Genomic DNA, 7,500 nt, shown 5'->3' with positions numbered 1-7,500 from the left:
AAAGTCAAAGTCAGACGATGGCAGGCAGGCAGGCAGGCAGGCAGGCAGGCAGGCAGGCAGGCAGGCAGGCAAAGTCAAAGTCAGACGATGGCAGGCAGGCAGGCAGGCAGGCAGGCAGGCAGGCAGGCAGGCAGGCAGGCAGGCAGGCAGGCAAAGTCAAAGTCAGACGATGGCAGGCAGGCAGGCAGGCAGGCAGGCAGGCAGGCAGGCAGGCAGGCAGGCAGGCAGGCAGGCAAAGTCAAAGTCAGACGATGGCAGGCAGGCAGGCAGGCAGGCAGGCAGGCAGGCAGGCAGGCAGGCAGGCAGGCAGGCAGGCAGGCAGGCAGGCAGGCAGGCAGGCAGGCAGGCAGGCAGGCAGGCAGGCAGGCAGGCAGGCAGGCAGGCAGGCAGGCAGGCAGGCAGGCAGGCAGGCAGGCAGGCAGGCAGGCAGGCAGGCAGGCAGGCAGGCAGGCAGGCAGGCAAAGTCAAAGTCAGACGATGGCAGGCAGGCAGGCAGGCAGGCAGGCAGGCAGGCAGGCAGGCAGGCAGGCAGGCAAAGTCAAAGTCAGACGATGGCAGGCAGGCAGGCAGGCAGGCAGGCAGGCAGGCAGGCAGGCAGGCAGGCAGGCAGGCAGGCAGGCAGGCAGGCAGGCAGGCAGGCAGGCAAAGTCAAAGTCAGACGATGGCAGGCAGGCAGGCAGGCAGGCAGGCAGGCAGGCAGGCAGGCAGGCAGGCAGGCAAAGTCAAAGTCAGACGATGGCAGGCAGGCAGGCAGGCAGGCAGGCTGCTCGTCTTGTCGGTCTTCTCAGGAGGCGGACTACCGCGCACTACTAGTAGAGGCCGTCTCGCTCGGCTAGCCGAAGGCTGCTCGTCTTGTCGGCCTTCTCAGGAGGCGGACTACCGCGCACTACTAGTAGAGGCCGTCTCGCTCGGCTAGCCGAAGGCTGCTCGTCTTGTCGGCCTTCTCAGGAGGCGAGCTACCGCGTACTACTAGTAGAGGCCGTCTCGCTCGGCTAGCCGAAGGCTGCTCGTCTTGTCGGCCTTCTCAGGAGGCGGACTACCGCGCACTACTAGTAGAGGCCGTCTCGCTCGGCTAGCCGAAGGCTGCTCGTCTTGTCGGTCTTCTCAGGAGGCGAGCTCCCGCGTACTACTAGTAGAGGCCGTCTCGCTCGGCTAGCCGAAGGCTGCTCGTCTTGTCGGCCTTCTCAGGAGGCGGACTACCGCGCACTACTAGTAGAGGCCGTCTCGCTCGGCTAGCCGAAGGCTGCTCGTCTTGTCGGCCTTCTCAGGAGGCGGACTACCGCGCACTACTAGTAGAGGCCGTCTCGCTCGGCTAGCCGAAGGCTGCTCGTCTTGTCGGCCTTCTCAGGAGGCGGACTACCGCGCACTACTAGTAGAGGCCGTCTCGCTCGGCTAGCCGAAGGCTGCTCGTCTTGTCGGCCTTCTCAGGAGGCGGACTACCGCGCACTACTAGTAGAGGCCGTCTCGCTCGGCTAGCCGAAGGCTGCTCGTCTTGTCGGCCTTCTCAGGAGGCGGACTACCGCGCACTACTAGTAGAGGCCGTCTCGCTCGGCTAGCCGAAGGCTGCTCGTCTTGTCGGTCTTCTCAGGAGGCGGACTACCGCGCACTACTGGTAGAGGCCGTCTCGCTCGGCTAGCCGAAGGCTGCTCGTCTTGTCGGTCTTCTCAGGAGGCGAGCTCCCGCGTACTACTAGTAGTCGCCGTCTCGCTCGGCTAGCCGAAGGCTGCTCGTCTTGTCGGTCTTCTCAGGAGGCGAGCTCCCGCGTACTACTAGTAGTCGCCGTCTCGCTCGGCTAGCCGAAGGCTGCTCGTCTTGTCGGTCTTCTCAGGAGGCGAGCTCCCGCGTACTACTAGTAGTTGCCGTCTCGCTCGGCTAGCCGAAGGCTGCTCGTCTTGTCGGTCTTCTCAGGAGGCGAACTACCGCGCGCTACTAGTACCCGCGCGCTCCCGCCTTCGCGGGTCGTTCGATTCCATATCCGAGGGCGCGTACGCGAGTACGCGAGTGGGTACCGCCCTCCGGAACTCGAGCGATAAGGGAGCGCCCCCAACCGTCCGAGATCTTCTCGGACATTTCCTTGGCTGACTAGCGACTGGCCGCTCGACGCGTCGGAGTAGCACCTAGTGCGCCGCGCGCCGAAGCCGTCCGCGAGTGCTCGCGAGGCGAGCGAAGGGTCGGGACAGTCGAAACCGTCGCTCGAGCGGTACGACTGACGAGTCGCGAGGGGCGTCCTCTCCTTCGAGAGACGCTCGCTCGGCGTTGAGGTGATCGCGCGAAAGGTGGTGAACATTAGCGACGATCGAGTCGAGCCCGGCGATCGAGGCGCGCGGCCGGGTACCATCGACGACGATCGTCGCGCGACACGCCGACGGCCGTTTTCACGAACGGCGAGACGCGTCGCGACGCGGAGGCCTCGTCGCTAGAGGCGGCGAGCGCCGACAGTCGTCGCGCGCGTCTTACGCACGGGCAGTCGTAAGACGCGAGAGTCGCGCGCGGCTTCGCGAGGAGAGACGAAGCGCGGACGCGTCTGACGCGGACGTGTGCTTCGTACGCTCGCGAGGCGGCGGCGCGCGGCGAGCCTCGAGACACGAACCTAGATTGCCGCGTCCGTCGACCGAGGCGACGGACGCTAGAGGGCGCGAGGGACCGGCAACCCCTCGCGCCCGACGCCGGCGACGTACGCGTCGACCGAGCTCTATCTGGTTGATCCTGCCAGTAATCATATGCTTGTCTCAAAGATTAAGCCATGCATGTCTAAGTACAAGCCGTGTAGACGGCGAGACTGCGGACGGCTCATTAAATCGGTTATGACTCCACTGGGGACAGACTCACCCGTGGATAACGTGCGGTAACTCCGGTGCTAATACATGCGACAAGGCTCCGACTTCGCCTCCGGGCGTGGGAAGGGCGCACTTATTAGGCGAAAACCAGCGGCTCGTCTCCGGACGGGCCTCGGTGGACGACACCCGAGTAATTGCCGCCGATCGCACGGCCTTCGAGCCGGCGACGCCTACACTGAGTTTCTGATCTATCATGCTGACGACGGTTGGTGCTATGCCAACCGTGGCGTTAACGGATAACAGAGAATCTGGGTTCGATTCTGGAGAGGCCGCATGAGAAACGGCGACCACTTCTAAGGAAGGCAGCAGGCACGCAAATTACCCACTTCGGACACCGAGAGGTAGTGACGAACAATACCGATGCGGCGCGCAAACGCGTCGCCGTAATCGGAATGAGTACACTTCAAATCCTTTAACGAGGATCCACTAGAGGGCAAGCCTGGTGCCAGCAGCCGCGGTAATTCCAGCTCTAGCAGCGTATATTTATATTGCTGCGTTTAAAAAGCTCGTAGTTGAAGCGTCAGACGCGGGAGGGCGGACGGCCGTACCGGTCGCTCTCGCCCGACCGAGCCAGGCGCGGAGGGCGCGCGTCGCTTGCACTTCGCCGTGTGAGCGCGCCGCCGCTGCACGTTCACCTTGAAGAAATTGAACCGCTTAGAGGGGGCGAGCAGCTTGAACAGCTCAGCATGGTATGATGGAAAATGGGCTCGTACTCATTTTGTTGGTTAGAGAGTCGGCGAGCCAATGATTAACAGGGACTGCCGGGGGCATTCGTACTCGGACGGGAGAGGTGAAATTCAAGGATCGTCCGAAGACGCCCTACTGCGAAAGCATTTGCCAAGAATGTTTTCATTAATCAAGAACGAAAGTCAGAGGTGCGAAGGCGATCAGATACCGCCGTAGTTCTGACCGTAAACGTTGCCGACTGGCAATTGGGCGCACTTCTACAGAAGTTGCCGCCAGCAGTATTGCCCGGGAAACCAAAGTCATTGGGTTCCGGGGGGAGTATGGTTGCAAAGCTGAAACTTAAAGGAATTGACGGAAGGGCACCACCAGGAGTGGAGCCTGCGGCTTAATTTGACTCAACACGGGAAACCTCACCCGGCCCGAACACTGTTATGACAGACAGGTTGAGAGCTCTTTCTCGATTCAGTGGTTGGTGGTGCATGGCCGTTCTTAGTTCGTGGAGCGATCTGTCTGGTTAATTCCGATAACGAACGAGACTCTTGCCTGCTAAATAGACGGCGCCGACTACGGACGGCGACCGTTCGCTTCTTAGAGGGACAAGCGGCTTTTAGCCGCGTGAAGCGGAGAGCAATAACAGGTCAGTGATGCCCTCAGATGTTCGGGGCCGCACGCGCGCTACACTGTTCGCATCAGCGTGTTTCTCCCGCGCCGGTCGGCGTGGGCAACCCGTTGAACCGCGAACGTGCTAGGGATCGGAGATTGCAATTGTTCTCCGTGAACGAGGAATTCCTTGTACTGGCGAGTCATCAGCTCGCGGGGAATCTGTCCCTGCCCTTTGTACACACCGCCCGTCGCTACTACCGATTGAGTGGTTTAGTGAGGCTCACGGACCGCGCGCGGCACACGGCGCTCTCGGGCGTCGCGTCGCGAGGCGGAAAGTGAGACGAACTTGATCACTTCTAGGAAGTAAAAGTCGTAACAAGGTTTTCGTAGGTGAACCTGCGTAAGGATCATTGTCGATGATCCGGCCGTCGTTCGAGAACGCGTTCGCGAAAGCGACGCGCTCGAGAACGTCGACCGCGAGCCCGAAGAGAAAGGGAATTGACGGTTAGCGTCGAGGCGTCGACTTCGCGTTCGACGCCGAGGCGGGAATTGACGGTTAGCGTCGAGGCGTCGACTTCGCGGTCGGCGCCGAGGCGGGAATTGACGGTTAGCGTCGAGGCGTCGACTTCGCGGTCGGCGCCGAGGCGGGAATTGACGGTTAGCGTCGAGGCGTCGACTTCGCGGTCGGCGCCGAGGCGGGAATTGACGGTTAGCGTCGAGGCGTCGACTTCGCGGTCGGCGCCGAGGCGGGAATTGACGGTTAGCGTCGAGGCGTCGACTTCGCGTTCGACGCCGAGGCGGGAATTGACGGCGCGTCGCGACGTCGACTTCGCGGTCGACGTCGAGGCGGGAATTGACGGTTACGCGAAAGGTACGGGTGCGTAGGACCGGGGTGGTCGGTAAAGTCGCGTCGCGCGTTTCGGCGCGCGCCGCGATTATCGCTCGAAGACCTCGTGCGAGCTAGCCGCCGTCGCACGGCGAGCTCGCGAGAGGCGCCCGTACCGAACTGCGCTCGTTCGTCTCGGTTTGACACACACGAGGACTGAAGCGAGGACCGGGCGAGGACTCGCGCGCGCGGGCGGCGCTGCCTGCCGCCCCGAGCGAGTCGAACGCGAACTGAGAGCGTAGCCCCGACTACGCGAAGCACAACTCTGAGCGGTGGATCACTCGGCTCGCACGTCGATGAAGAGCGCAGCCAGCTGCGTTAGGCAATGTGAACTGCAGGACACATCGATCATCGGCATCTCGAACGCACATTGTGGCCTCGGGTCATCCCGAGGCCGCGCCCGTCTGAGGGTCGTCATTCGCCGACCATCGTCGCTCGAGCGCGCCCTCGTCGGCGCCGCTCGCGACGCCCTGGGACGCTGCCGACCGCGCGTCGGCCTCGTCCTCAAGCGTACTACCGGCGCGCTCGCTCCCGAGGGGAGCGCGCGCCCGGGCCCGGACGACGCGTGACCGCGCGGAGAGAGAGAGAGACGAAGAGGTTACGGCGTAGCGCGCGCGAACGGCGACGCGCGTCGGGCGCGCGAGGTTTCGTCGAGTCGGTTCTCGACGAGCCCGCGCGGCCGCGACGCGGCGATCGCCGTCGCCTCCGTCGCTCGCGCGGCGACGGAGAGACCGCGCGCTCCCTCTTCGTCCCGCGCGGCTCTCGCGGTCGTCCGAACTCGTCTAGTACGACCTCAGATCGGACGCGACTACCCGCCGAACTTAAGCATATCAGTAAGCGGAGGAAAAGAAACTAACTAGGATTCCCCGAGTAGCGGCGAGCGAAAGGGGAGAAGCCCAGCGCCGAAGCCCGCGACCCCTCGGTCGCCGTGCGATGTGGCGTTTCGGCGGCGACTCGCGACCGTCGCTCCCGGCACGAGTATCTCTGAAAGGGTCTGCCCGAGCGGGTGTCAGCCCTCTACTCGCCGGACGAGCGTCGGACGCCCGTCGTCGTCGCGGAGTCGGGTTGCTTGAGAGTGCAGCCCAAAGCGGGTGGTAAGCTCCATCTAAGGCTAAATACCTAGTGCGAGACCGATAGCGAACAAGTACCGTGAGGGAAAGTTGCAAAGAACTTTGAAAAGAGAGTTCAAGAGTACGTGAAACCGTTCAGAGGCAAACGGACGGAACCGGGCGAGTTCGTCGTCGTCATTCAGCCGAGCGGCCGCGCTCTCTCGGGAGGGCGGTCCGATCGGTGCACTTGGCGGCGGCGGAGCGCGACGACCGCCCGTCGAGTCGTCGGAAGCCCGGCGGCTAGGTGGCGACGCGTTCGCGCGTCGTGTTATAGGCCGACCGAGGCGTTGACCGACTCGACGGGCGAGGAGCGCCTGCGGTGCACTCCCCGCGCGGGAGTGGCTCGAGGCGGCGGGCTCGCGGACGCCGGCGGCGAACTGCTCGCAGTTTGTCGTCGCGCGCGCCGTCTGTCGCGCCGCTCGACGCCACGCGGCACCCGGGGTCCGAGTCGTGTGGTTCCCGGCACTCCGTCCGACCCGTCTTGAAACACGGACCAAGGAGTTGAGCGCGCGCGCGAGTCGATGGGCTCACGCGCGAACCCCAGCGGCGCAGCTAAGGCAAAACGGGCGCGATCCGGCACTGGCGTGTCGGCGCAACGCCGGCCCGCGGGCGACTCGACGCGAGTGCCCGCGGCGCGAGAGCGCGCGCGCTCAGACCCGAAAGGTGGTGAACTATGCTTGAGCAGGGCGAAGCCAGAGGAAACTCTGGTGGAGGCTCGCAGCGATCCTGACGTGCAAATCGGTCGTCAAACTTGAGCATAGGGGCGAAAGACTAATCGAACCGCCTAGTAGCTGGTTCCCTCCGAAGTTTCCCTCAGGATAGCTGGCACTCGAGATAAATGGTTTTATCCGGTAAAGCGAATGATTAGAGGCATTGGGGACGAAACGTCCTCAACCTATTCTCAAACTTTAAATGGGTAAGAAGCGCGGCCCTTCCCGAGCGGGGTCGCGCGAGCTTAGCGCGAACAGAGAGTGCCCAGTGGGCCGTTTTTGGTAAGCAGAACTGGCGCTGTGGGATGAACCAAACGCCCGGTTAAGGCGCCCGACGCGCGCTCATGAGAGACCACAAAAGGTGTTGGTTGATATAGACAGCAGGACGGTGGCCATGGAAGTCGGAATCCGCTAAGGAGTGTGTAACAACTCACCTGCCGAATCAACTAGCCCTGAAAATGGATGGCGCTGGAGCGCGCGGCCTATACCGGGCCGTCGGGGCAACGCGTGCGAAATGCCAGGCCCCGACGAGTAGGAGGGCGTGTCGGTGGCGTCGAAGCGTAGTGCGCGAGCACGCGTGGAGCCGCCTTCAGTGCAGATCTTGGTGGTAGTAGCAAGTATACAAATGAGAACTTTGTAGACCGAAGTGGAGAAGGGTTCCATGTGAA

The 7,500-nt window shown here is 63.2% G+C and overlaps 2 non-coding genes across 2 annotated transcripts in view; both read left to right on the top strand.

The window, feature by feature from the left end:
* The first annotated feature begins 5,274 nt into the window (after positions 1 to 5,274).
* On the top strand, positions 5,275 to 5,427 carry LOC137409218 (5.8S ribosomal RNA). Its single transcript, XR_010980454.1, has one exon. It is a non-coding gene; the product is annotated as a 5.8S ribosomal RNA (ribosomal RNA).
* Positions 5,428 to 5,801: 374 nt separating this feature from the next.
* Positions 5,802 to 7,500, top strand: part of LOC137409232 (large subunit ribosomal RNA) — a 3,769-nt gene continuing 2,070 nt past the window's right edge. Inside the window, exon 1 of the ribosomal RNA XR_010980467.1 lies at positions 5,802 to 7,500. This exon is cut by the window's right edge and continues 2,070 nt beyond it. This is a non-coding gene — a ribosomal RNA (large subunit ribosomal RNA).

Source organism: Watersipora subatra, chromosome 11, assembly GCF_963576615.1.
Source record: "Watersipora subatra chromosome 11, tzWatSuba1.1, whole genome shotgun sequence".
Classification (NCBI taxonomy): Eukaryota; Metazoa; Bryozoa; class Gymnolaemata; order Cheilostomatida; family Watersiporidae; genus Watersipora; species Watersipora subatra.
The sequence above is the reverse complement of the archived record's forward strand: the minus strand, read 5'-3'. Positions and strand labels throughout refer to the sequence as shown.